Source organism: Camelus dromedarius, chromosome 8, assembly GCF_036321535.1.
Source record: "Camelus dromedarius isolate mCamDro1 chromosome 8, mCamDro1.pat, whole genome shotgun sequence".
NCBI classification, from domain to species: domain Eukaryota; kingdom Metazoa; phylum Chordata; class Mammalia; order Artiodactyla; family Camelidae; genus Camelus; species Camelus dromedarius.
Genome location: NC_087443.1, coordinates 26,442,578 through 26,468,598, shown reverse-complemented (window position 1 = coordinate 26,468,598; position 26,021 = coordinate 26,442,578). Strand labels below are relative to the sequence as shown.

At 56.1% G+C, this 26,021-nt stretch overlaps 1 protein-coding gene across 9 annotated transcripts in view; it reads left to right on the top strand.

The window, feature by feature from the left end:
* Window positions 1–26,021, top strand: part of ZMIZ1 (zinc finger MIZ-type containing 1) — a 229,032-nt gene that overhangs the window by 155,501 nt on the left and 47,510 nt on the right. Inside the window, exon 1 of one of the 9 annotated variants that reach the window (XM_064487998.1) lies at window positions 8,289–8,382. The exons of 5 other annotated variants lie outside the window; for them this stretch is intronic. The gene's annotated coding sequence lies outside the window, so the exon portion shown is untranslated. Of the gene's footprint in view, window positions 1–8,288; window positions 8,383–8,443; window positions 8,485–8,997; window positions 9,150–15,668; window positions 15,800–26,021 lie in introns of those variants that run through there. 3 more of the 9 variants (XM_064487999.1, XM_064487997.1, XM_064488000.1) reach the window with 3 other exon arrangements.

Here is a 26,021-nt window from a genome sequence, read left to right as displayed (position 1 = left end):
CTGAAAAATAAAAATTTTTTTTTAATATTTTTTAATCTGCAAATGCAGGTGCAGTGTCCAAAGATACAGAAGGCCAACTGTATAGTATAAGAATCTTGCTTGGCCTGCTCTGGCCTTTACAGGAAATCAGTGGGGGTCAGCTCAATAGTGACACTTCTTGGGGTCTTCCCAGCCAAACTTGGGGAGACAGGTGTCCCCAGCAGCAAAGAGAGGTTCCTACATCTACACTAGATGTCTTCACTGGGTGGGGAAGCTGTGGCCCAGAGAGAGACAGTGACTTGCCCTTGGTCACACAGTAAGCTCCAAGTCCTTCTCCCAGGCGGCATCTCCCTCAGCTGGGGCCTTGGCGTCTGGGCTGAGGAGTGTGCTGTTCCCACCTGCCGAGCTTAGCTCTGCAGGTCCTGATTTCAACACCAGGCCTCCCACTCCTTGCCCTGCCCTGGCGGCCACGTTGGATTTTCCCCAGACAGACATTCCTACATGGCCTGTCTGTTCACGTCCTGAGCCCCCAGGGGTGGGGGACACCTGGGACCACGCTGGGGGAGTGAAGGAAGTCACCAGATCCCCTGGGCTGTCATGGGCTGGGAGCAAGGGGCTGGAAGGGAGCAGGCACCTGGACGACTGTCAGGAGAGGAGGACGGGGAGTGCGCCAGGTGACGGAGGGTTGCTGGCAAGCTTTGATGGGCTCAGGAAGCTTGTAAAACTACTGCACTGCTGCCCAGGCTGCACTGAGGTGCTTGGGCATGCTTCTCAACCACCCTTCCTCTCCTCCTCCCTATCACAGCACCCCAAAACAGAAAGGGCCTCAGGAACCATAAGCCTACCAGCGTGGGATCCCTTCCACAGCTCCCCATCCTCAGCTTACACACCTCAGGTGACAAAGGTGCTCGCTACCACCCTGGGCAGCCCTGACTGTCAGGAGCTGCTTCCTTCTTTTGAGTCCAAACCCATCTTCTTTTCATGCCACCACCCATCTTCCTGATGCATGTGACCCCCACTGTGGATGAGGAAGGGACTGAAAGTTCCAGAGTCTGGCCCCCAACCTCCCTGTGAAGAGGGGGAAGAACAGAGTAGGGCAGACACTCCCCATCTGAATCCTAGTTCATAGAAAGAAGCAGTTGATGGGCAAGAGCCATTTAGAATAGTAAATGTGTCTAGCACTTTACAGTTTGGAGAGCTGACCCTTGACATTGCAGTTGGTGAAAACACTGGGAGGGATGGCTTGGGGCTCTGGAACAATCCAGAAGTCCTGGATCTAGTCCTGACTCTGTCACTAATTTGCTATGTGACTGGAGGAAGCCCTGGTCCCTCTCTGAGCCTCAGTCTGTTTCCTCAGCGGAAAATTGACTAGGCTGTCTTTACTCCGATGCTTAAGGAGTTGATGGTTCCAGATAGGCAAATAGAGTCCCTGTAGGAAAAAAGGGCTGATGTCATAGGCTGTGCAGGTTGTGGGGCACGCTGGGGCCAGGTGGTAGTTGGGGCAGCCTGCATTCAGCCTTGCTGGTCTCCCCAGCCATGAGTCAGAGAGTGTGTACAGCCTGAAATCCTTCCCCCATCTGAGCTCCATTTCTTCCTCTGCAGAGCTGAGGACGGCCTCCTCCTGGTGCCCGTAAGAGCCTTTGTCTGGGGAGCAACAGGAGTGAAATTTGGCCGCCCCAGCCCAGACAGGGAGGTGTGCTGCCCAGCCAGGCAGGCAGAAAGACTGACAGTTTCAGCAGGAAGGAAAATTGCTTTTACAACTGCAGGGAGCTTATGTCAGTCGAACTGGGGGCTGTCCGGAAGCCCCCTGTCAAAGCTGTGTCCAGGGAACAGGAAAAAAAACCCAGGACTGCTGAGGCACGGACATTCGAGCTGCCTTGGGCCTCCCTTCCCTTCAAAGGCGACTCCAGAAATCAATGGGAAGAGATTCATTAGGGGCCTGGGTGGCGAGCTCCCCACCACCTCTTGCAGCCCCTTTGTTAGCTGGCCCAAGCTTCCTGTCTGAACAGGCTGCCTCCGCTGAGAAATAACCCACGTTCTCCCAGACTGCAGCTTGGGGACCTCAGCTTCGGGCAGGCAGGCAGCGGGAACAGGGCACCACAGTCCCAACTATTCACTCATTTGTTCCTTGATTCATTTATTCCATCAGGTAGCTGGCCCATGCTTCATTCATACAGCAAATACCACGCATCTGCCTGGCAGATTTTAGATCCTCTCAATATAAGGTGTTCAAAACAGGCAAAAGTCACTGTTGACATAAGCTTGACTTCTAGCAAGGGAGACCACGTTAGCAAGAGAAGGAATCGAAATGCATCAGTCACAAAGGCTAAGGGAAACCTGAGTCAGGAAAAGAGCGGCAGGAAGAGTCGGGAGGGGCTGCAGCTTTGGGCAGTGCAGGTGAGGAAGGCTTCCCAGGGGAGGTGTCACCTGAGTGGAAGCCTGCAGGAGGTGGGAAGTGAGTCCAGCCACCTAGAGAAGAGCGTGGGGGCATTTGCAGCCTGAAGGCAGCGAGGCTGGATCAGAGTAAAGCAGAGGGAGACTGGAAGGCAGTGAGGTCAAGGGAGGTGATAGGGCCCAAGTTACGTGGGGTCTTGTGGGTTGTAATAAAGATGTGGGTTTTTACATGGACTGAGCTGGAGCCGCTGGAGGAGGGGGTTTAAGCAGAGGAATGATGAGCTGTGACTTAGGTTTTAGCAGGGTCACCGTGAGTATTAGTTTGCTAGAAAAGCCATAACAAAGTGCCACAGACAGGGTGACCTGGACAGCACGATTGTGTTGTCTCGTGGTTCTAGAGGCCAGAAGTCCAAGATTGAGTTGTCCTGGTGGCAGGGACATGCTCCCTCTAAAGGCACCAGTCAAGGACCTGTTCCAAGCATCTCTCCTAGCTTCCAGCAGTTCCCCAGCTCACGACAGCAGAACTGCAGTCTTCACACTGCACTCTCCCTGTTTGCATGTCTCTGTATCTAAATTTCTACTTTGTATGAGGACACCACTCATCTAAGATTAGGGCCCACCCTAATGACCTCATTTTAACTTGATCATCTGCAACCCTGTGTACAAAAAATTTCACAGGTACTGGAGGTTAGCACTTCAGCACCTTTGGGGGCAGGGACGGTGGTGGTGGGGACACAGACCCACAACACCACGGCCACTCAGCCTCTGGAGAATGATGGCTTGTAATCTCCTTTGGTCCTCCTTAGCACCTGGGGTTAGCTGACCTCACTCCTCTTATACTAAGGAGGAGGTGGGGACCCAAGGAAGCCTAAGTGACTTGTCCAGGGCCACCAGCTCGTCAGTACTTGTTCCTGAGCCTCAGCCTCCAAATCCAGACACATCGCCTCTCTCCACAGCTCCTCAGCTGGTGAGGGCATGGCCAGTTCCTTCCTGTCTCCACTCCAACCCCTCAGGCCCTGTCCGCATAGCTGAGAGGCCTGTGGGGGCATCTCAGTGGCAAGGGCAGACTGCCTGGGGTGTGGCTGCCTTCCCAGCTGAGTGAGTGGAAGGGCAGGCAGTTCTTAAAGACAGAAGCCACCTGAGAGACCATTTCATGCTTGGTTCCTGGGTTCCACCCCCCCTACCCCCATCCTCTCTCCTTCAGCCTGGCAGGCGGGTTTCCTGGATCCCCACTAACCTCTCAACCAATTGTAGGGTTTCTCGGAGGTGCCACTGGAGGAGTGGGGCAGGGGTTGGTTTTGTTTCCTTAATGAAATGATTATAAGATTTGGGTCAGTGCCAAATGCAGACTTCTGGGAATGTAGCCTGAGTGTGGAATGAGGGCCCTGCTGGGGGATAAATCCAGGAAGGGAGTAGGGTACAGTGACAGGATGTTCTGAGCCAGGGAGGTCTTATTCTCCACTATGAACCCCATCCCCGCTCAGGTGGAGGCCCTGGCCAACCCAGAATGTCAGGTAGATGCCTAAATCACACAGAGGCTAAACAGGAAAAAGAAACAAAAAGAAACAAAACATTTCCATATGTGTAATATGATGTGCTGGAAAGAACATGAAACAAGAGTTGGGGGACACGACTCTCATCACATCTCGCTTTGTGACTTTGATGCTCAGTCTCCTCTGGACCCTGAAGTCCCATCTTGGGAATACAGTATGATGGTTACCAGTGCAGACTTTAGGGCCAGATGGCTGGGTAGTTTAAATCCTTCTGCAAGTTGTCTAAAACTCTCTGTGCCTCGTTGTTATCCTCTGTAGAGTGGAAATAATAATCACATCTTATCAGAGAGGGCTGTCAGCGAGGATGGTTTGTTGATACTTGGAAAGTGCCTAGAACTGTACCTGGCAGCCAGCAGGCACTCAGTACCATGAGCTCTGTATTACTATGGATAGAGGAGACACCTGGATCCAGCTTGGGGCTCCCAGCTCTGTGTCCCCAGTGGCAGTGTGCCCTCCTGCTGTCCCTGTACATGTGTGTTGGGGTGGGGCTGGGGGGTCCTGAGGCCTGGCAGAGACACCAGCATTGGCTGGGAGCTGAACCTCAGCTGTGCTTTCTTTCTTCAAGACTGTACATGTAGAATTAAGGAGGCTAACCTGGGTGAAGGAGGAAGGGAAAGGGGCAAGGAAACAGTGTTATCAAAAGACACTGCAGTTTGTGTCCTGACCCCTCAGAGGTGGGCAGAAGCCCCAGAGAAAGGTCCTTGAAGGCAGAGTCCCTGAATCAACTCGCGCCCAGTGCAGCTGCTTGAGTGCTTCCTGGGGTAGCCGAGCCGGCAGTGAGACAGATGCTCCACAGCCAGTTACCCCGGTATGAGTGCGTGCCTTTATTGAACCTACTCTGTGCCCCGCATGCCCTTTCATGTGTCCTGACTGAGAAGGACCAGTTTTGTGGAGACAGATGACCAAGCAGGTCCCAAGGTCTGAGCTCATGCCTGCCACACTCCTGTGGGCACCACCTGGGGCCTCCCGGGCTACTTCCTTCTCCCTCCAAGTGCTGGAGCCCAAAAGGGTGACATCTCTGAGTCACTGGGGTCCTTGTCGAGACCTGCTGAATCAGCAAGCCCAGCTTGAGAAAGATTTGGCTCTGTGGCTCTTGGGTGCATTGTTCTGCCTCCATCTCAACTGAAGGGAGCTAGGGTTTTGTATGCACCCCCCCTAAAGCCTTACATAGGAGATGACCCAGTCCAGAGCCTGGAAACCGCTTTCCACCCCTGGGGGACCTACATCCTTTCCTCTTTTCTCCTTACTGGCCTGGGCTGGGGCAGAATCCAGAAGACCCATCCCTCTGGAGGTGAGCTGGGGTGTCCTGGAGGAGGCTCCTCTTGCACCCGACTCCACCCTAGCGGTCCCTTCCCCCCATGGCCCGGTTGGTCCTGCAGACGTGGGTTCCACCCGACAGGCCCCCCAGCTGGGTGAAGCATCCTCCCTCCCGCGCCCTCCAGTGCATGGCACGGCTGCCTTCCCGGCTGCAGTGCTGTGATTTACTGGCGGCTCCTCCCCGCCAGGGCCCACGGCAGGAGGAGTTCAAACACCGGCAAGAAAAGCCACCAGCTATTGATCCCCGAATCAGGCTTCCCGAGCGCTCGCGGGCATTCATCAAGGAGCCACGGCGCCAGGGCCGCAGCTCTCCCTTTCTTCTTCCTTTCTTCTGCCTCCCAAGTCATCCCCCTGGGCTGTGCCCCCCCTCGCCGAGGTCACTCAGAGAGCTCGCTGAGTGACTGCGTGCAGAGGTGGAGAGCGCCTTTGTCTGCAGCCTCTTTCCTGTAGATCCTTATCAAGGCAGGAGCCCAGGGGGTGGAGCGGGCCACTTTGGGCCCCAGGCCTTTGAGCAAATCTTTGGAAGTTGGAGAAGTGGAGTTGGAACATGGAGTAAATGGGGAGAAGCCCTTCTGAAGCAGGAACTGGTTGGAGTAGCCGTATTTCTCTAGACTCCCAGTGTGTAACCCAGTGGGCTGGGGAGGGGTTTGAATAGGACTGAGCTGGCCTTGAAATTAGCATGTGAAAACCCTAGCTTTGGCCGGGAGGCCTTCTGTGCTGGCTGGTGAATGGATTCTTGAAAACAATTTGTTTTCCTAATTACATAAATCTGCTTGTGGAGAGGACCCCCTCCTACTTTTTTAAAATTCACCTGGGAAAGTCAGTTGGTCCCAGGCCTGTGAAGCTTTGAATAAGCATGTCAAAGCTATTCCTTCACCCTACCCCTGGGCTCCTTCCAGAGTAGTTCCCTGGGAGGTGGGGGAAGGGGAGTGGTGGGGCTGTCATTCATCTCCCAGGCAGTGCCACCAGGTCGGTGTCCCTCTGTTGTAAAACTCTGCTCAATTCCAGTCCAAATTCTGGTTCAACCTACAGGAGTGGTTTTTCTGAATTCAGTGACTGGGGCCACATGGTACCAACACATACAGGATATTTCAAGAATGAACCTGGATGTTCCAAACATTTGGCTCTTTGGTGGCTTAGAAGACACTAAGGATCAGATGACTATTGTGAACTATCATTGCACAGAACTTCTGGGAGGGGAGGATCCAGGACACCTGTGTTCTGGTTATTTGAGGTCTTTGGCTGCTTGAATTCTGTATAATTGAGGTCTGCACCTTAACATTGTGTTAAAACCAGATTAATGTTAGAAACCACATCTTAGGGACATCCATCTCAGTGTTTTCTTCTGAAAAGGGGGCCAAATTGTCATGTCTCCTCTGTTTCTGAGTGTCACTCAGCACTGGGCTTTGGAGTTTGTGGTCCACGGGATCTGCAGTGGGGACAGGGCCAAGGAAAGAGAGAAAGATGGGAGGTCTTCACTAGCCTCTTCCATCCTGGGATCTCAAACTCCTGTGGGGCTGCTTGGGAGGGCAGGGCCCCAGTGCATGTCTCAGTGAATAAATCACTATCCCTAAAGAAGCCATCATAACCCAAGATGAGGAAAGGCTCCTCAGAGGAGGTAAGACTGAGCAGAGTCTGGAATTTGGGCAGAGCAGAAAAGTCCTTCCCCAGCTGTCCCAGGGTTGGCCCTGCAGGAAGGCAATGCCAATTAATCTCTCTTGCAGGGAGCGAGTTCTTGTCCAAAAGGCAGAAAGTTATGCAGTATGAATTAATCCATTTAACCAGCTCCTCGGAGGGAAAGCCCATGACAACTGCATTTCCAAATGCCATCCCTGAAAGTGGTATTTCAAGTGGCAGTGGGTGGGATTAGAGCCTGCTAACGATTTATGTCAAACAAGGAGCAAGAACATAATTTCTAGATAAGTGATTTGTCTCAGCCGATTCCGGGGCTGGCAGTAGGACAGACAGGAAGGTTTAGGGACCAGCCAGAGCTCAGACTGAAAAGGGTGGGGGGCCAGGGGGTAGTAATCAGAAATGAAGGTGGGTAAAGCAACATCAAAGGCTAATAGACCTGGTCAATTCCCCATTATGGCAAGGAGAGCAGTGCATGGCAGTCGCATATAGAAGAGATTTTAAAGACAATTCTGGCTACCTTTCTTTAGGGTGAATGATGGGGCCCCACTTACCTTCCTAATTGGGCAGTTAGGTCACCGCTCAAGAAATTTTCACTGCAGGTATGTGGGGTCTGGGGGAGGTGGCTATAAACTAAAGCGTCTCCCAAGAGGGTCGTGGTGATGGAAGTGCTCACGAAAGAGGGAGGAGCGAAGAACCTTTTGGGGTGGTAGGGAGGCGGGTGGGCTTCCAGGGGTGTCTGCTTATCTCAGCGCCAGGAGACCTTGCGACAGACAGGCTGGAAGGAAGAGGCCGCGGCCACCACAGGATGCAGTGTCAGGAAGGCAGCAGCTCCCGGGGCGGGGCAGGGCCGCGCGCAGCAGCCGCCCCCGGCTTCCCTACTGCCTCTGGTTCTAGGGCACAGGAACTCCCCCAAGTCGGGGAGCTCGAGCGTACGTGCGCCCGCTCACCCTGTATGGGGGAATCCCAGGGGTGGCAGGGGCCTCTGTACCGGGAAAGATGCCAGGCCTCCTGCCTTCTCTGCCCCTCTAACCCGTTCCGAAAATCCTTTAAAACGAGGTCACAATCCGGATGCCCCAGTCCCGCCTCGCCCCCTTCCCTCCCCCAGGCCGAGGCCGCCTCCAGGCCAGCTCCCTTCTCCGCCCCCACCCCGCTTTGGACCCTCATTAGCATGACCACTTGGGAGGAATCTCTGGGGGGCGGGAGACACCCGAAGTCATCCACCGCCAGCGCCTTCCCGGCGGCCCCCTCGGGCGGCAGCGTTCCGGGAGACCCACTCGCACAAGTGTTGCTTCCAATTAATTGCCTGGGCGGGGGAGGAAAGGGGACCTGGTCGCCGCCCCCGCCCGGAGGCTATAGCGCCGCTCGTCGGGTCGTGCGTTCGCTCGGCGGCGGCGTGCACCAGCACCACCCCTGCGTGCAAGTTTGAAATGTGAGCTGCCTCCGATTCATACTCGCTCGCGTTCCCTCGCAGCAAAGTGGCTGGGCCCACGGTCTGCGCGCGCGAGTGAGTGCTGGCGGCGGGCTGGGAGGCGGGGGTGCGGACGGCGAGGATCGCGGGGCGGGGAGGGCGCGCGCGAGCCAAGGCTCCCTGGAGACGACGAGGCAGGTCTGCTAGCCTTTCATCTTCCTCCCGCGCTCCTCCTCCTCCCTCCCCTCCCCCCGCCGCGACGCGCCCGGCCTCCCTCGAGCCCCCAGCCCCACGCGGGCGCACGCAGAGCGGGTGGCCGTGCCATCGGGGTCCCGGCACGCGGCGCAGGGCGCGGGCCGTGGGAAGTTTCGCTGGCGCGCCCCGTGCGCCCCCGCCCCCCGCGCGCCCCCGGCCCATCCCCGTCCCCGGAGGGCTGTCGCTTGCGCCCGGGCGCGCGGCTGGCTGCCTTCTCGGCGGCGGCGGCGGCGGCCCCATTAGCGGAGCCTCCGCCTGTGATTGGCTTCGCCCGGGAAGCTGGAGACGGGCGATGAATAATTGATGTGTGCGGTGCGGTAGCCGGACGGCGGCGGCGGTGGTGGGCAGCAGCGAGCGGGAGCGCGGGAGCCAGAGCGCCCTCGGAGCGGGCAGCACGGAGCGAGCGGGCGCCGGAGCCGCCCGGGCCCCCGCGCCGCCGCCGCCGCCGCCCCGGCGCGGAGCGGGGATGCAGGCGGCGCCCGCTGCCTGCGCGCAGCCTTTGTTCGGCGCCGGCTGAACCCTGCCGGAGTCGCTCGCCGCGGCCACCCCCGGCCGGACCCAGACCCCCGCGGGCGCCAGGGCGGGACCGCGGCCGGTGCAACTTCCAGGTAAGTGCGGGGCCGGAGGGGTCGGCGCCAGGGCGCCCGCGGGCCGGGCCCCGGCTCCCTCCGGGAGCGAGGGTGAGTGTGCGTGCCTGTGTGTGACAGAGGAGGGCCGGTGCATTGTGGGTAGCGCCGTGTGCTGCATGGTGTCAGCCCGAGGCTTGGCCGCGAGAGTGGCACCGGCGTGCACCGGGCCCGTTTTGTGCGCCTACAGAGGGGGCCCTCCTTCTCCTCAGGGTCCGGGACCAGGGTGCTCCTCCACCCCCCCACCCCCCAGAAGGTGAAGTGTTGGCTCTCCAGCAGACATTTTACAAGGCTCCGTCCTGAATCGGCTTCTGTTGCAAAAATAAGAATCAGCCAGGAAACCTTGCGCGGAGGAAGCAGCCGAGGGTCCTTAACTTCAAGCTGCTCCTTTGTCAGGGCTGCCCTAATGCCGAAAGCTTCCAGAGACCCTATGGGCTCTGGTGATGCCACCATTGCGACGGGGCGCCCTTCGGATAGGTGGTGGGTGCAGAACACACTTCTGACAAGTGTTTGCTGGGAGGCTGGCTGGAGGAGGAGGAGAGATGGGTTCGCTCTAGAGGGCAGGAAGGGGCCTTTCTAGGGGTGCCTGACACTAGGCTGTCAGGATCTTGTTTAAGACCTTGGAGAGAGCGTTTCTCAGAGGACTGCCTGGGCTGAATGTCTGTTTTGGTAGTCAGGAGCATGTGGTTTTGGTCTAGGGGTCTTACAAGCTTTGGTGCCTGGGGCACTAGATACGTCCCAATTCTTGAGTTCACCTGGAAGCCAGCTTGGGTGGGAGTAGAAGAGGTCAGGGATGTCTCCCTGTCCTCACCCTTTGCACCAGTTAAGAGAGGTGGTGCTTCCATGGATGGGCTTCAGGAGACCATCACTCTCAGGATGGGTGCCTGGGTCCCCTGCCCTTGACCATCAGGCTGGATTGGCAGATGGGTGCCAGGCATGGCTGGTAGCTCCTCCAGCAGGATGGTCTTGTGAGGCAACTGGCAAGGAGTTGGTGCCAGAAAGCTTCTTAATGGCCCTTCTTTGAGAGTGGGCCAGAAACCCGATTAGGGAATGAGAGCAGGCAAGGTGATGCACCCTGAAACCAGGGTGTCCCCAGATGGTGTATAGGAACTCAGATCCCCTCCAGTTCTGGGGCTCTGGGCTGGAAGCTCATCTCCCATCCACTACAGAGCAGAAGGCCCTGACCCACGGCAGGGGGGTTGAGGGGGTGAGTCTGGGAGTCCACGTGGCTACTAGTAAGCCTCTTTCCCTTTTTTGTGTATTAGCTGGGCAGTGACTACCCCCCAACTAGGATTCAAGTCCCCTCCTGAGCTATTTTTACCCTGAACTTCCTTAGTGAGAAACCACCAAACAGCGATGCTTTAGTGAGAATCTGGGTCTATACCGGAAGCAGCAGACTGTACAGAGTTTGAGACTTGCTTCACAGTGCTGTCTCCGCTCCTCTGCACAGCCTCCCCATCCACCAGAGCCCCTTTGCCTCCCCCCCCCACTCCACCGCTCCTCCTGATTCTTACTACAGCCTGTGTGCTCAGGGATTTGGGAGCCCTGTTTCAGGTGGGAAAACCAACTGGTGTGCTTGAGACCACCCAGTCAGGGGACAGAGGAAGCCAATCATGGCTCCGACTGGAGCATGGCCTTGACTGTGAGCTCCTTGAAGGCAGGGGCCATATGTTACTCATCACAGTGTACCCCAGTATCAGCCACCATGCCTGGCAGGTGGTAGATGCTCAGTGACTGCTGAGTGACTGCATGAACAGAAAGCTGGTTGCAAGCTGCTTTCCCTGTTGGAGTGGGGAGGTGATGGAGAGGTTGAAAGAATGCTTCTGGATGGAAGTCAGTGTTGGCTGAATACTAAACAACCAGGCCGTGCTCAGTCCCTGGGAACTCCAAGATGAGCTCCCAGTCTGATGGCAGCCAGTCAGACTGAGAGAGGTGCTCCCACAGATGTTCAACCAGAGTCCTACCTGGGAGCTTCCTGACGGCTCTTTCTGGGTCACACCCCAGAGAGTAAGGATCATGGAGCTGTGCTTAGAACAGGAGTGTTCAGTATGATAGCTACTAACCACATGTGGGTGTTTATACATTTAAATTAATTAAAAGTTCATTTTCTCATTTGTACCAGCCACAGTTCAGATGATCAACAGCCACACGTGGCTAGTGGCTACCAGATGGGGCAGCTCAGATCATAGAACATTTCCACTGTGGCAGAAAGTTCCATTGGACAGCTCTGGCCCAGAAGGATGGAGATTTGGGAGAGAAGTGAGGTGAGAATGTCAGATCAGAGCCCACATGTGTGACAGTGCCGGCTGAGTCCATTTGATACAGGGACCTTCAGTTTTCTTAGTGCTGCGTTTCTGGCCACCTCCCAGCAAGGGGAGTACAGGTCAGCCAGGTGCTCCCACTTAGTATAGGAGAAAGCTGAGATTCAGTTTTGCCCAAGGTCACCCAGCGAGTGGCATGAGCCCCATGTCTCCAACTTCCCCGACAGTGCTCTGCCACCTAGCAGAGGTCAGCCAGGGGTAATGGTGGGCAGAGGTCCCAGGAGCAGCCTCAGACCTCCCAGAGGACTGTCTTGGTGCCCAGTAGGCGTCAGCCTTAGTGAAGTCATCCATCGATCGGGCGGGAGAGCCAGCTCAGCCTTGAGTCCCCAGGAACAGAGAGTTCTGTGCTGGCAGAGCTGGGAGAGTCAGAGAGGCTCTCCGGGAGAGGAGGTGTTTACCTTGATCAATGCGGCTTTGGTCCCAAGGGAGAGGCTGACTCCTCTCCACAGGGGAGGACCCCATCAAGGGACCCATGGCCAGGTTCATTAGCACCACCCTGGAGGGAGGCATGCAGGCCCCAGCCCAAGGAGGAGAAGAGCTGGGGGACATTTGGCTAGCACAGGGTTCCCTTTGCTCTCCCCCTGCCCGGGCCTGCTGCCCCTCACGTCACGGGGCATTCGCGGTGCCACGCTCGCCCTTGCTTTCCCTGAAGCCTCAGCTGCAGGAGGAAACTCTCCCAGGGCCTGGCAGAGAGGCAGCAGCCTCACGAGGGAGCCTGCTCAGGGAAAAACAGCGCCCCTACCCTCGAAGCACTTCCAGCCTCTCCGGGAGCTCCTGGCCAGAGGGGCGAAGGGACTTCCTGCCCCAAGGTCACACGGCAGGGAGGGCCTGGAATGGAGCTAATGCCCTCTCATGGTCCACTGCAAATCCCAGTCTGCCGCTTTGAACTTGAGCTTTATAAAAGATTTAATTATGCCTTGCTTCACTTTCCTGCTCCAGCCCTGAAGTGAGGTCACTTTGTCTTTGGCCTTGTCCCCGTGTCCTGAGGTGCCCACCTCCCCCAAGCAGCAGGCCTCACTGCATCCTCCGGCTTCCCTTGGCCCTGAGCTGACCAGAACTGGAGATCTAAATAGGGGCTGTCTCTCGGTCAGGGATCCCAGCACCCCTGAGAAGGGGTCTTCAAGGCCCATGCAGGGGAGCTTGAGGAATGAGAGGATCTTTGGGGACAATCCGAGTTCCCAGTCCCCTTGAGTGAGGCAGAGGTGGTGTTCAAGGCCCCTGCTTCCTGGGCCTTTCCCTGGGCCCTCTGGGGACGCTCACGGTGCTGTTGATTCCCAGAGTCTGCTGTGCTGTGTGCCCTTCAAAACGGACTGACAGAGCCGGGCCCAGAGCCTTAGGCTGGGCCTGCCAGGCAGTCTGCTGCCCTCCTGCCCGCTTCCTCTCAGTTGCCCCAGCCATGACACAGATGCCTGCTTGAAGCCCTTGTGACCCTGCTGGGTTCTCCAACTGCCCCCACCTACCCTTGGGTCCAGGCCTCATGAGTGCTCGGCCCTGGGCAGTAGTGGGTACTTTGTGCATGTCTGGTGAATGAAGGACAGAACTTTGGCCAGGACACCCACATCCCCTGAGGCCACGGCTCCCCAGTCACCCCGGAGATGTGGTTCTGGGGTATGGCCCAGCCTCTGTGATTTTTCTTTGGTCTTGTAAAGCCCCCTCAGATAATTCTGATACTGTTCATGGCAGCATGGCTCTCCGGGCCTAGCGCTCAAGTGATAGCATCTGTGATCTGGTGCCAAATTAGTGTGTAACCTTTGGCAAGTCACTTCCCCTCTGGGGGCCTCTGTTCTCATCTCTGTACTGAGAGCGCTGCTCTATGTCTCATCTCTGAAAGGTAGACTCCACTCCAAGAGTTGCAGCTACTGGAGTCTTATGCTAGAGGGTGTGCGTGTGTGTGAGGTGAGGAGGCAGGAGACGGAAGAAGGCTTGGCCCTGCCTTTGGGTGCTACCGCCAGCATAAGGCGCAGCAGGGTGAGGAGAACTGAATGAACAGAGGCTTATGTTCCACACCCTAAGAGCTGTAGAAGAAAGAGGGGGAAGTGGTGACTTTCGGGCTGGGGTAGCCTGAAACTCTTCCCAGGTGGCCCTTATTTTGGAAATGGGTAGGATTTGGGTCTTGGGGGAGAAGGGGAATGAATGTCAGGGGTGCCTAGGGAGGATGTTGCTCCAGGTGAAACAGCAGAGGTGAGCATGGGAGGCGGAGCCATTGCTGAAACAGATCCTATTCCAGGAGCACAGATCTTATCCCCGGGGCCAGAGAAAGCCAGGGAGACCCCTGGGACTCTAAGGGCTTCCGGGAGCAGGGATGCTGCTGGGTTGAGGCAGGACTCCATTCAGGGAAGTCGGGGAGCCCTGCGAGGTCAGAGCTCTGCTGTGGGAATGTCCCTGCCTCTGCTGACGCAGTGGAAAGCCTCGTCTGGTTGCAGGGTTCCTGTTCTGTGGTTGCCCATGGTGGGGGGGGCGAGGGCAGCTAGCTCTTCTTCTGAGGAGCTCCGGGAACTTGGTGGAACTTGTCCAGGCCTCCCCTCTGCTCTCTCCTGGGAAAAAAAGAGAGCTTGGTTTGTGGAATTTGCCCCCAGTCCCTCAGGGGTTGCAGCCACTTCCTAGGAGGGTTTCAATCAATGTAGGCGGTTCCCTGGGGCTGGAGGGGACAGGTGACAGGGGGACAGCCTATGGACTGGCGGCAGTTTGGCCTCACACCCTCTCAGTGCCTCCTCAGTCAGAGCCCGAGGCGGCTGGTGATTTATAGGCACCCTCTCCACCTCCCAAGAGTGCAATCTGGTTGGCAGATTCACAGTGTGCACAGAAGATTTAACAGCATCTGGTTCAGACCCTACATGTGGGAGAGAGGGTGGTGAAAAATGGGGGGCCATGTTTCAGAGGTGAGGGAAACCTCCCCTCCACCCTGCCGCTTCCAGGATCAGCCTGAATGCCACCAGCCAGGAGGCCTTCCCTGGTCCCCTGACCCAAGCAAACACACAGACACAGGACCCTGTCTCCTAACAGTCCTTTTCATTCTTTTGTATATCCAGGACCCACAACCTTACATCAGCCTGTTTTATGTGGTCATTTGCCCACCAGGTGTCAGCCCCACTAGGTTGTAAGTTGCTGGACAGGACAACCATGACCTGTATCAATGCTGGGTACTCAGTATATGTGGCTTAAGTGACCAGCCTGGACATAGATGGGTCACAGCAAAGGCAGTCACCTAGGAAGAAACAGAGGTCTGAGCTCTTGACCCAGCTCTGGCTTCCCAAGTTGACCATGTGACAATGCCGAGCCCTCGTCCTTCTTGGGGACCCCACCTGTAGGAAGAATCACTAGATTTACTGTGCTGTCCACTAGAAAGGCCACTAGCTGCATGTGGCTGTTTTAGTGTATATTAGATGAAATGAAAATTTCAGTCCCTCAATTGCACTAGCCACACTGCAGGTTCTCAGTAGCCCCATGGGGCTAGCGGCTACCATATTGGACAGTCCTGGAGGGTCTCTAAGGGGCCTCATAGATCTGTCGTCGTGGATCTGTAGGGAGGCAGGGTCCCAGGGCCTCTGCCTACCTCCCTGTTAGCAGCTCCCACCCACTCCTCTGTGCACAGGGCCCTGGACTTCCCCTGCTGTCCTTTCTGTGAAGCACAGGGCCCCGCAGGACTTCCCTGCTTCACCCCACCCATCCCCACCCAGCCTGGGCTCTTAAAATGAGGCCACCCAGCACCCTTCCCAAGACAGAGCTGGGGAGTAATTATGAAACCCACATCTGTCATTTACTGGGTGACTTTGGGCAAGTCACTTAACTTCTCCAAGCCCCTGTCTCCTAATGAATAAAACAGAGCTGCCTGTACCTGCCTCTGCCTGGCAGAGTTGCAGCGGGGAGTAAATGAGAGGGGGCTGCGCAAGCACTCAGTGTCTGGCACATAGTAATTGCTCAGTAAGTTTTAGCTCTTGTTACTATCAGGTTGACTTATTACCCTCACGGCATATGACCAGCTCCCAAACCAGCTGGGCTTTCGGTTTCTCTTGAGTTCCTCAGCCCTGACGCCTGGGTTCTTTCTTGACCCGGCCACACATTGGGCCTATTTCCTCGTCTGTAAGGTGCTCCTCATACTGTGTGTTGTGACCAGAGACCTGGCCGTGCAGTGCGGAGGGCCCACCTCCTGCGTGGTGTCTGCTGCCGGCAGCCGTCTGGTGTCCTAGCCCTGGAGGAGGGGCATGGGGCCATCACACGCATCCACTTTCATTTCCCTCTTGAGGAAGGAGCTGTAAGTCTACACCTTGGACTCCTGAAGCTCTCTGGCTGACTTGCCCAAGAACCTCAGCCGTGAGTAAGCGTCAGCCGTCCTTGCTGCTCTGTCATCGGTCTCCTCGTGTTTGTGTAAGGCCCGTTCCTCTGGGGACACATCCTCCTGCTTCCCTGCCTCATAATCTTCCATCACAGCCTAAGTGTATCCAAATGCTCCCCCATTTCACCCCCTCCTGCGCCTGCACAGGGGGCCTTTCCTCCAGCACCAGCCCTGAACTGGCCAACATACAGAATGCCCACCTCCCTCCCCGCCCAGCCTGAGAAACCCTGGGGCCAACAGCCGCCCACCTCCCCTGGGCCCCTGAGAGTTTTTGGCCACGGGCTCAGGGCCCCCCTCACTGTTTGCTGAGAGAAGCTTGTGGCTTTAACCCTCAGGTGTGTCTGCGTTTCATTTGCCAACAGCAGTCCCCCAAAGCTCCTGGGGAGGCCCTGGAAGGAGGACAGATGCCACCGTGCTGGGGTCTCAGGGCAGTGGCACCCAAAGCAGAGGAAGCCTCCCCCCCACTACCCTTACTGAACCCAGGGCAGCTTTACCATGGGGTCTCTAATGACTTCTGGATGTCCTCTCCCCACCCCAGGGAGGCAGCGCAGCCCACTGAGTGGAGCAGCCAGAGGTCAGCATCAGGACAAGAAAAGGGACAAGGGCCAAGCAGTCGCTCCCTGTTGTGAGCACAGCCTGGCTCATCCTGTCCGGGCCACTTTGAAACAGGAACAGGTCCTCCGCTGTCTCCATGCCCCTGCCCCAAGGCGCCAGTGAGCAGCAGACGGGCCTGGTGGGCAGGCTTTTGCTGGGGGAGAAGGATCATCACCACTCGGCCACCCCCCTGCCCCAGCACCGCCTCTGCCCCTAGTGAGTGGAGCCCCCACAGCCCACCCACCTGGAATGAAGCCTCCCCGCATCAGGCCTGTCAGGGGCTGATAATCCTCTCAGGGCTTTGCATGGTGTTGTACTTTCTCCGGGATACGTTTGATGACCTGGATAAGATCTCTGTCCTCAGATTACAAATGGAGATTTCCTCCCTGCTTGTGACTTCCTCATCGCCCCCTCCTCTCCCAGGAGTGTGGGGTGCTCTCCGTGGTGCCCTGAGGGCTCTTGCCCAGATAGATCCCAGCTCTGGACAGGCCTGGCCACCCAAAGACTGGGTTCCCTGGATGCCTCCCTGGTCTTAGACACCTGTTACTTAAGCCTTGCTGGGACCCCCCACCCCGGTGATCTGGAGCTTGAGCCTCCCCTCTGCCACTTGAATTGCCTCTCTGTAAAGTAGGGGCACCTCGCCCCGGCAGTCCTGTTGTAACAGTGGAAATCCCTGCACACACGCCCTCCACGCGTGTCTGCTCACTCATACGCACGCCTGTGCCCCCCTGGGTTCACTGTGCCCGAGTTAACAGCCCTTGGTTTGTACGGGAATATTCTATTTCTTCAAGTTCATGGCTGGAGCTCATTTGAGTTGGTATGTTCCACATCCAAATGGGCAAAAAGTACACACTAATACATTTTGAATGAGTAAGTAAACAAATGAAGAGCTGGCTCTGGGTGGGGCACTGTGGGGAATGTGAAAAAAGACAGGGTCCCTGTCCTCTGGGAGCTTGAAGTCCCCAAACGAAGATGGCAGAGCTGGAAGGGCCATACGTAAAGTGGGAGCATGCCTGTTGCAGGGGATGTGTGTTGCAGAAAAGCGTAAGATGGGACATCGGCAAATGTTACGTGGGTTTTGCATCTGCTTACGTATACAGTGTACCCATGTGGTTGGATGTGTGTGACCCCATGCGGGCATGCGAGAGACACTTACAGGTTGACTGATTATTGGATGAGTGTATATGACGGTGTTCTCATAGGGTTGTGTAGATTTGCAAACACGGGGTGTTGAGAGTGTCTGTAATGTGGGGGGGGGGCACCTTGGCAGCCGAATGGCATGTATGTATAAGAATTAAGGTGTCCTGATCTCTTTGGGGCGTGCAGGCGCCCGCATCATCCCTCCCTACTATGCTGGGCTGTGTCAGAGAGATGTAGAGCCTGGGTGTTTACAGCAGCCCCTCCACTTACCAGTTGTGTGACCTTGGGCAAGTTACTGAAGCTCTGAGACGTCTCAGCCTCCGCAGAAACAGGAATGGTAATAGCAGTGACCTCGAGATGGCTGTGAGGACCTGCTGAGTCTGTGCTCCTGGATGCAGTTCATAAATGTTAGTTGATATCATCATCCTAGAGTAGGAGGGATGGTCCCCCAACTGGCCTGGGGGCCCTGGCCCCGTCCTGCCCCTTCTCCAGTGCAGGCGCATCCTTAGCTCACTCAAGCCAGAGAGCAGACATGCAGCTCTGAGTGGGGGCTCACCCCAAGGCTCTAGGGATGTTCTCCCTCCCAAGAGAGGGCCAAGGGCATCTGGCCCCGCAGCCCTCTGTGCTGCAGCTCTCCAGGGACTGGGGGAGGGGCCTGGGAAGGCTCGGCTCGCTGGAGCTGACCCCAGAAGGCCCTTCCGGTCCTCAGGAAGATGACTCTGGACCCTCCCAGACCTTTAGGAAAAAAGCGTTCCGTGGCTTCCTGGGGAAATCAGCCCTGGCTACCCGCAGCTTCCTTTCTGCCTGTCTCAGGGATGGCAGAAGTCTGCGAATAGTCTCAGAGGTGCCTACAGAGAGAGACTTTCAGATGTTCGATGTATCAGAGCACCACAGAGTCAGAAGACCACCGGCGTTTCACTTCTCATGAGAAGTCACTCGCCTCTAGGGGCCCCTACTTTCCCCACCGGAAAAATGGGGTTGTTGATTCCTGTCCTCCTTGGCACCAGCATTGACTGAGCCAGGGCCACCTGGGTCTCTGAGCCCTCACCGCCCTGTCTCCCAGGCACAACACCTGAGCAGGGAGCGTCCCCCTTGGTTGGCCCTGCTCCCTCTCTAGCTGGCTCTGACCTCTTGCCCCTGAGCCTTGGTCTCTGGTAACCAGCTCTGCTAGCTCACCCGGAGCGCTCTTCCCCTTTGCGGGCTGTGTGGGGAGGGAGAACACCCCGGCCAGGTGGCCTTGCCTTACCCTCCCTACCCTGGGTCCTGACTCCCGAGTTCTAAGTAAACAGGGGTCAGAGCTTGTCTCTGAGGTTACACGTTGGAGCAGGGAGTAAAAATAGCTGATGTTTTTAGAGCACTTCAGGGTCCAGAAAGGTGCTTCCACCTGTATGGTACCATCTCTCCCCGGGGGATGGGGGTTCAGTCACTGCCAACACTGGGCAGCCAGCGGGGCTAAGGGCGGGCAGGGGTTGCCAGGACAGAGTTGAGGCTCCAACTCTGGTCTTCCGCCTTCAGAGTGCAAGTCTTTGGTGCCCTCCAGTGGCCCTTGTCCCCACTTCCCTGAGGTTATGTGGGGTCCAGACCTCAGGATTTGGGGCTTGGTTAGGGGCTCCTGGCTTGAGACCGTAATCCTAAAAGGTGTCCACCTGCCAAGCACCCTGTATGCCCTGTGTGGATGTGCAGACCTGCACATGCACACACACATATGCTCCCCGCCCTTGAGGGTCCCTCTCCATTTAAACAACTTCATTGTAGCTTAAATTCTCATTTTCGCCAACTTTGTTTTTAATGTTGAACAACCATCACTTGTTTGTATATACTTCAGAAGCAAAGTCCCGGGGGAGAAGCTGTCTGTTTTCTTAAGCCGAATCCTGGAAGTCCAATTAGGAGCAATTGTTCCACTTCTAAGGTTTTCCAGAGGCTGCCTGGCATGCCCTGCTGAGCCCCTAATTAGGCAGCCAGGGCGCCCCAGTTCAGGGCCCAATCTGTTTGAGGGCCAGGCCAGGGCAAGTTCGGGGCCTGAACCCAGGCCGAGGGATGGGGGATGCAAGGGTTGTGGGATGGTCCTCTCCTCCATCCAAGGGGGCTGAGCTTCCTGCCCTCCATCCCAGGGCCCTGGCCACCTTAGAGGACAACACGCAGTGCATATCAGCAGAGTTGGGGTACCCTGGGTTTGAGGGAAGCCGCCTCTTCAGGTCCGGGTGGCCTCATGCTCCCACTGAAGCTGGTGACAAGACTGCTGAGTGCTGTTCTTGCTCCAGCCACTGCGAGGTCATCTGTGATAGGGCCCGGCCTGCCTGTCACCCGTTCACTGTGGATTCTCTGAGCTGATTAGAGCCAGGTCTGTGGGCCGCCACGGTCCTGCATCAGAGTCAATGTGACACTCAGTACCGTGGGGCCCAGGGGAGGAGGGTCCAGCCGGGTGGGGAAAGGCTTCCCTGGAGAGGTGAGGCAGAACCGTGAAATACGGAGGGCGGTTCAGATGGTAGAGACGGGCAGGCAATGTGAGGAGAGGTCAGGGGCATCGGGCCTGCAGGCTTTGGAAACCAAACACCTAATATTTTTGACCTTGGTCATGATCTTCAGTACGTTGCCTGATGGTCTCCCTGTACTTTTGCTGGGAGAGAAAGGCATGTAGTTGAAAATAAACACATGCCTGCAGCCAAGCTCAGCCTGCAGCCTAGGGGTTTGTCGGAGCTGCACGCACAGCTGGTGCCTGCTCGCTCCCTGTTGGGCCTTGGCCTTCAGCCTAGACTGGCTCAGTCTTGTGGAGCCATGGAGGGCCCGTGGCTGCCCTGGGAGGCGCTGCCCCTCACCCAGCCCAGGCCTGTTCCCTGCAGCTTCTGGGAGGTTCAGGTTTCTGCCCGCCAGGTGGGCAGCCCCCACCCCCTTTCTCTGCAGCAGCAGCTCAGCTCTCAACACTGCCCTGCTCCTGCCACCTGAGCCCCCCAGGTGCCATCTGCCACCCTGTTTCCAGGCCGCAGGTAGGCGGCCTTGGGGCCGGGGCAAGGAGGAGGCAGGAAGATCCCAGATGGGGCAGGTATGGGGCTCCAGCCCCGCAGGGCAGGTAGTGCTGGGCCCTCTACCTGGCACCTGGGTTGTCCCCATCTCCCTAGGAATGGGTGAGAGCAGGTCTGGTAAAGTGTGGGTGTCTATAAGGGGGTCCTTCTCCCTCTCTCTTTCTCTCTCTCTGTCTCAGCATCTCTGGATGTATGAGCAGCAGGGTCTGTCTGGCACCTCTGTGTGTATCTGCTTATCTGATCATCTCTGTCCCGAGCCTGGTCATTCCCTAGGCATCCCTGCCCACCTCCTTGTGTCTCTACCCACCTGTGTCTCTGTGCCTCTCTGCCTGTACCTTCCATGTCTCTCTCGCTGTCACTGCATCTCTGTCGCTGCCTATCTCAGCTCTGAGCTGATGAGGGTGCCTTTGCCATCAGATCCACCTCCCCCGACATTGGGTTGCTCTGCCTAATTTCATTTTCCCCGGGTTCCAACTCACAGAAATAAACCCTCCTTCCCCACCCCGGCACTTTTTTGATTTAACAAGCCTGCTGGAAAACAATAGTGATTTCCGCATCGATCATAAACAGAAGTGATTACCATACAATTACAGCCTGAACCATCAGCCTCGATGCAATCACTGAGCTGCATTGTAAATAGGAAGACAATTGCCTGCAGAATTACCCCCAAATTGGTTTAAGTGGCAACAAAAGAGTGTTGGCATTTTTGTGAGGGGGGGGGGAATGCTGGTGGTACTGGCAACAGAAGGTCCCCACTCACTGGTGGCTTGCTAGGGAGAGCTGCTTGCCACCTTCCCCCACCTCATCTTTTTTCCTTCAATTATTGCTCCTTGCCCATCTTGGCACCATTTGTTATAAACTCATTTATACTAGTGTGTGAGTGGCTAAGTGTACATTTGACTGGGACAGTGGAGAGGGGTGAGTCTAGGGGAAGGGGGTGTTCCTGGGAGGCCTCCTCAGCTCCCCTGATTTCCCCTCTCCCCAGTCCCATCTCACCTCTGCCTCTTTCAGGTCACTTCTCCCCTCTAGGCTCTTCTCCTGGCCTGGCCCCCACCCTGCAGCCATCCCTCCCCATCTCCCAGCCTGGTGGTGGTCCCCTGCCAGCAACCTCCTGCATTCCAGCCAGGGCAGCCTGCTCCCTCCTACAGCTGCAGCGTGTCCCTGGTATCCTCCGCAGCCGCCCGGTCCAGCTAGAAGCCCCAGAGCCAGGTCAGCCCACTCCTGGGAGCCTGCCAGCCACCACTGCAGCAAGTTCCTGAGAGGGGCTCACAAACAGGCTTCCCTTGACCTGGGCCTGCCCCTTTGCAGCCTCTGTTTTTATCAGAAGTCCTCTGCCAGCAGGCCGCCTCTTAAATGTCTGGAGACTGGACTCCTGAGCGCCAGCTGTTTCTGCAGGGCACTTGTCTTCACTTGGGGAGGTGATTTCTCTCCAGGGTTAGGCTGTTCTGAAGTCACTGGGAGAGCCTGCCCACTGGCACACGTAGATTCTACCAGATTTGTCCAAATCCAGGTTAGAAGTGCTTTTGCATGTTCCATCTGATCCTCACAGAAGGATTAGCACATGCTGATTTTATTCTCGTTTTTGCTAGACGAGTGACTCAGCTGGCGCCGGGTCACACAGCCCACCAATGAGGGGTAGGGTCTTCAGACCCCTACTGGAATGCTTGTTTCTAGACGCCATTTCTCCAGCCTTCCCAGACCTGCAGGGCACCGGCTGGGGGTCTCACCTGGTCTCTGACCTGCCCTGAGAGCTCAGAAAGTACCAATGATTTTAACAGGTCCCAGTGAGCAAACACTTGCAGGTGCTGAGTTCTGTTTGTACACTCATTAGTGCCCTTCATCCCCAAGCCAGCCCTGTAAGGGGATGGTCAGGTCCCCGTTGAGGGGACTTGACTCACTCAGAGCTCAGGTTCCTAGTACAGAAGCTGGTTTAAGCCCGTGTCTGCCCCTTTCCAGACTGTGCTAACTGGCATCCTATAAAGCAGAGGAAGCCTGAAGTATTTACAACCTAAAGTCTGTCAGCTGCCCCAGCTTTGCCCTGCACTGGAAGGGGCCTCACTGCCACCTTAGGGTTGGCCTGAGGGACTGAGGTGAGCCGGGCAGGGTGTGGCTGCACCTGTGTGCCTGCCACCCACCTCCTCAGCACTGGCGTTGAAGGGCAACCAGTCCATTGAAGACGCTGGCCAACGTGGCATCCACACACGTGGTGGTCAGGGGAGAGGTTGCTGCCCCCTGCCTGCCCAGCCGGCCTGCCCCATCCTGGGTCTTTCCTCCTGTTGTGAGTCCCCTGGGTAGTCAGGTGTCCAGTGGGAAGATGGAGGTGGGTTCAAAGCCACAAACACCTGGACTCAAGTCCTGTGTCTGCCACTACAGGGTTTGTACCATCCTTATCTCTGAGTCCCACTTCTTTTTATTTAAAATGGGAGTCTGCTCACCCTGCTGGATGACGAGCCAGTAGAGGTGACCGTGTTATCAGATAACAGCTGCTGTTCCCCTGGGCCTCAGAATCTGGCCCTCCCTTCGAGAAGGAGGGGGCCCAGCCTTCAGGGGCCATTTGTTATGTGCAGAACTTCGTACAGGGTATTTCGAGGCTGCCTGGTTGGCCCTTCAGCACACTCTTGAAAAGGCAGCAACCACTCTATCAGTGATGTCCAACATGGAAGCCAGAGCCCCATGTGGCCAGTCACACTTAAATTTAATGAAGTAACATTAAATACAATTTAAAACTCAGCTTTTTGGTCACAGTAGCCATGTTACAAAGTGCTCAATAGCCACACATGGCCTGTGGCTCCCGTTTGAACAGCACAGATAGACAACATTTCCATCGCTGCAGGAGTTATTTTGAACTGGCTGCCCTGTGTTAATCATCCCCTTTTACGAGTGTGAGGTTGAGGACCAGATCAGTGACATGGCACACTCAGAGTCCCAGCTGGAGGAGAGGGGGCTGGGACTCATGCCGGAGCCACTTGGCAGTGTGGCACGCAGAGCTCGCCTTTTGTTGCCAGCTCCTGTACCTCCTCCATGGGCCCCTCAAGGGCAAGGACTGTGTTTGCTCTATAGGCCAGTGCCCCGCCCAAGACCTGCCCCCCGGGTCAGCATTTGGGCCGGTATTTGCTGAGAAAGTGATGGAATGAATGACTGAGTGAGCACCGCCTGCTGAAACTTGGGGGCCCACTTCTCTCCCCTCCTGCGGGAGGACATGCAGAGCCAGCTGCTGAGGAGTGATGGATGGCCCCTCTCCCGAGATAAATGTGGCAGTCAAGGTAATCGGATTGTGTGTGACGGTCTCATTTGTAGGCGAGGGTAGGAAGCGCCCAGCCATGCCTCGCCCCAGCCGCCCATATTAGTTTAATCAAATGCCCAGTATCTAAATGACTGGGCCCCAGTGATGGATGGTGTGAGCTGTGTTAAATGCTGTTGCCCTGTCAAGCCCAGCTTTTCAAGGCACTGCCAGGCTCCTGGGCTCCCTCATTTGTTTCTTCTTGCTTGGTTATCTCTGCGTGGGGCAGGGAAGGTGGGGCTAGGGCTATTCTGTCTGTCTTAAGTCTCTGATTTTTCCTGGAGGAGAGGGAAAAGGACGGAGCTGGGGGAGGAGTGAGATGGAGTCACCTTCCACCTCTTCTGGGAAGCCTTCCTGGGTGACTGCAGACAGTCTTGGGGAGCCTGGCTCTCCAGGGCCCTTGAGCATTGGCCTCACTATGCACTGTGTGGCTCCTGTCTTGTTCAGACTCTCCTCTTCCCTGGGCCAGCCTTTTCGCGCTCTTCAAGGAGTATACCAGAAGTTCTTCACTTCAATGTTGGAAAATTCTCAACTTTCCCTTATGGTTGGTTAGTGGTTGTTGTGTCCTCTTTGAAAATCCCCAATCCCATAGTCATGGAGATATTCTCCTATATTATCTTCCAGAAAGTCTGTTATTTTGCTTTTTTTTTTTTGATCTGTGGTGTGAGGTAGGGATCAAGTTTCCAGTATGGTCATTCTGACCATCCGCTATGTGCTCTGGACCAGGCTGGGTCCTTGGGAGAAAGGAGGTAGAAAAGACACAGTTCTGTCCTATAGGAGTGACAGTCAGTTTGAACTGAGACTTGTCTTCCTAAAAAGGAGGCTGAGCCCAGCATGTACAACATGCCACCATTTGTGTCAGGGTGGGATCTGCCTGAACAAGCTGTGCTCACGCTGGTATTGTCACCCATGTGTCAGGCATTGTTCTGGGTACCAAGGACATGGCAGTGAATGCAGCACACAGAAACCCCTGCACTGGAAGAGCTTTTGCTCCAGTGCAGAGAGTGGGGCATCGGATGATAAATAAGATAAAAGGTAGAAGGTAACACATGCCAGGAGGAAGGATCCAGCAGGGCAGGGAAATAGAGGGAGTGGGCTGGCAGGGGCGGTGTTGCCATCTACACACTGGAAAGGTCAGGGAAGCCCTCTGAGTAAGGAATAAGGACTAGATGGAGAGAACTGAACGACGGGGATATCCAGGGCAGGAACCTTCCAGGCAGATGTTGCAAAGACCGTGATGCGTGAAAGTGAGGGAATCACTCTGGAAGGAAAACCAAAGCCACTAGTGTGATTACCCTGGTGGCAGGGACTGAGCCATAAGACTTGGGGAGGGGAGACCACATTCTTGAAGACATACCTTTTTTCTACTTCTGTGTATTTTTAATCACACGCACACATTACTTCTTCAAAAGTCACTGTTGAAAAGTCAAGAAGGGAGGGCGGCGAAATGTAACAGTGAGGTGGAATCATCAGATATAATAGAAAAACTACGGGTTTGGAGGCTGGCAAATGTGGGCCCTCATCCCACTTCTGGTCTCTAGCTGAAATGTTAGCTTTCTAAAGGAGCTATTTGCACATTACTTAGGTAAATAAAAGTTGTTTTATTAATTAAAAATAAGTCGGTCCCGTTCTGTTGATTGTTTTGGCTGGTTGTCGTTGGGCAGGTTCCTTAACCTCTCTGAGAGCCAGTTTCCTCCTGGAAGATGGGGTAGTGATCCTGCCATCCCAGGACTGTCAGGAAAATGAACAGAGAAAAGGAGTGTGTCCAGTTTCTGCCTGGCCTCACTTGACCTTCCCCTGGGCATGTCCCTGCATGACCCGGCCCACCGCAGACCAGAGGCAGAGAATCTGTCACTGTCCTCAGATTCTCCAAGGGCTCAGGACCCCAGAAAGGCCCAGACCCTGCATTCTAGCTCCCTGAGAGGCAGGTGGATTTGCTCTGGACCCCCAGGCTGACGGCCATCCAAGGCCCTGTGGCCTGCTGGGTGGTTAGTTGTTTGACCCGTGGGCCCTTCAGAGCCCCCTCGGGATCCAGCTTGCCCAACTGGTGCCTGCTCGGCTGGTCCTTCCCAGCTGGTAACCTGGCTCTGTCGCCCCTCCCTGCCCCGGTGTCTCCTTCTCTCTGGGTGCTGTGTTAATTTTTCATGGCCTCCCTCAGAGGCAGAA